This window comes from Arachis stenosperma, chromosome 9 (assembly GCF_014773155.1).
Source record: "Arachis stenosperma cultivar V10309 chromosome 9, arast.V10309.gnm1.PFL2, whole genome shotgun sequence".
NCBI classification, from domain to species: Eukaryota; Viridiplantae; Streptophyta; class Magnoliopsida; order Fabales; family Fabaceae; genus Arachis; species Arachis stenosperma.
The window spans coordinates 74,634,898-74,637,383 of NC_080385.1; the positions used below are offsets into that span (position 1 = coordinate 74,634,898).

A 2,486-nucleotide genomic window follows, 5' to 3' on the forward strand; every position below is an offset into this window, starting at 1 on the left:
CTTAAGCCTCAATTAGTTTCTCTAATGCAACAGAATTGCAAGTTCCATGGACTTCATTAGAAGATCCTCATCAGTTCTTAGCTGAATTCTTGCAAATCTGTGACACTGTCAAGACTAATGGGGTTGACCCTGAGGTCTACAGACTTATACTATTCCCTTTTGCTGTAAGAGACAGAGCTATGACATGGTTGGACTCACAACCTAAAGAAAGCCTGGACTCATGGGAAAAGCTAGTCAATGCCTTCTTGGCAAAGTTCTTTCCACCTCAAAAATTGAGTAAGCTTAGAGTGGAAGTCCAAACCTTCAGACAGAAGGATGGAGAATCCCTCTATGAAGCTTGGGAAAGATACAAACAATTGATCAGAAAATGTCCTTCTGACATGCTTTCTGAATGGAGCACCATAGGTATTTTCTATGATGGTCTCTCTGAACTGTCCAAGATGTCTTTGGATAGCTCTGCTGGAGGATCTCTTCATCTGAAGAAGACGCCTACAGAAGCTCAAGAACTAATTGAAATGGTTGCAAATAACCAATTCATGTACACTTCTGAAAGGAATCCTGTGAACAATGGGATAAATCAGAAGAAAGGAGTTCTTTAGATTGATACTCTGAATGCCATTCTGGCTCAGAACAAGATATTGACTCAACAAGTCAATTTGATTTCTCAAAGTCTGTCTGGAATGCAAAATGCACCAGGTAGTACTAAGGAGGCTTCATCTGAAGAAGAAGCCTATGATCCTGAGAACCCTTCAATAGAAGAGGTGAATTACATGGGAGAACCCTACGGAAACACCTATAATTCTTCATGGAGAAATCATCCAAATTTCTCATGGAAGGATCAGCAGAGACCTCAACAAGGTTTCAACAACAATAATGGTAGAAGAAATAGGTTTAGCAATGGCAAGCCTTTTCCATCATCTTCTCAGCAACAGACAGAGAATTCTAAGCAGAACCACTCTGACTTAGCAACCATAGTCTCTGATCTAATCAAAACCACTCAAAGTTTCATGACTGAAACAAGGTCCTCCATTAGGAATTTGGAGGCACAAGTGGGACAGCTGAGCAAGAAAATTACTGAACTCCCTCCCAGTACTCTTCCAAGAAATACAGAAGAAAATCCAAAAGGAGAGTGCAAGGCCATCAATATGGCCGAATTTGGAGAGGAGGAAGAGGAAGTGAACGCCACTGAGGAAGACCTCAGTGGACGTCCACTGGCCTCCAATGAGTTGCTCAATGAGGAACCATGGGAATCTGAGGCTCAAAATGAGACCATAGAGATTCCATTATACTTGCTTCTGCCTTTCATGAGCTCTGATGAGTATTCCTCCTCTGAAGAAGATGAGTATGTCACTGAAGAGCAAGTTGCTAAATACCTTGGAGCAATCATGAAGCTAAATGACAAGTTATTTGGAAATGAGACTTGGGAGGATGAATCCCCTTTGCTCACCAAAGAATTGGATGACTTGTCTAGGCAGAAATTACCTCAAAAGAGGCAGGACCCTGGGAAGTTCTCAATACCTTGTACCATAGGCACCATGACCTTCAAGAAGGCTCTGTGTGACTTAGGGTCAAGTGTAAACCTCATGCCTCTCTCTGTAATGGAGAAGCTAGGGATCTTTGGGGTACAAGCTGCAAGAATCTCACTAGAGATGGCAGACAATTCAAGAAAACAAGCTTATGGACTTGTAGAGGATGTTTTGGTGAAGATTGAAGACCATTACATCCCTGCTGATTTCATAGTCCTAGAGACTGGGAAGTGCATGGATGAATCCATCATCCTTGGCAGACCCTTCCTAGCCATAGCTAAGGCTGTGATTGATGTTGATGGAGGTGAACTGATCATTCAAGTGAATGAAGAATCCTTTGTGTTTAAGGCTCAAGGATATCCCTCTGTCACCATGGAGAGGAAGCATGAAGAGCTTCTCTCAAAGCAGAGTCAAACAGAGCCCCCACAGTCAAACTCTAAGTTTGGTGTTGGGAGGCCACAACCAAACTATAAGTTTGGTGTTGAACCCCCACATTCAAACTCTAAGTTTGGTGTTGGGAGGTTCCAACATTGCTCTGAGTATCTGTGAGGCTCCATGAGAGCCCACTGTCAAGCTACTGACATTAAAGAAGCGCTTGTTGGGAGGCAACCCAATATTATATTTTATCCATTTTCCTTTGTTATTTTATGTTTTCTGTAGGTTGATGATCATGAGAAGTCACAAAATCAATTGAAAAAGCAAAAACAGAATGAAAAACAGGAAGAAAAACAGCACACCCTGGAGGAAGAACCTACTGGCGTTTAAACGCCAGTAAGGCTAGCAGATGGGCGTTTAACGCCCAGTCTGGCACCATTCTGGGCGTTTAACGCCAGAAAGGGGCACCAGACTGGCGTTAAACGCCAGGAAAGGGCAAGAACCTGGCGTTAAACGCCAGAAATGGGCACCAGCCCGGCGTTTAACGCCAGAATTGGCTCAAAACGCATTTTTGCATGCCATTTG

At 43.1% G+C, this 2,486-nt stretch overlaps 1 non-coding gene across 1 annotated transcript; it reads right to left on the bottom strand.

Annotated features, from left to right (window-relative positions):
• Positions 1 to 278: 278 nt before the first annotated feature.
• On the bottom strand, positions 279 to 386 carry LOC130953843 (small nucleolar RNA R71). The gene has a single exon (XR_009076003.1). It is a non-coding gene; the product is annotated as a small nucleolar RNA R71 (small nucleolar RNA).
• Positions 387 to 2,486: the final 2,100 nt, after the last annotated feature.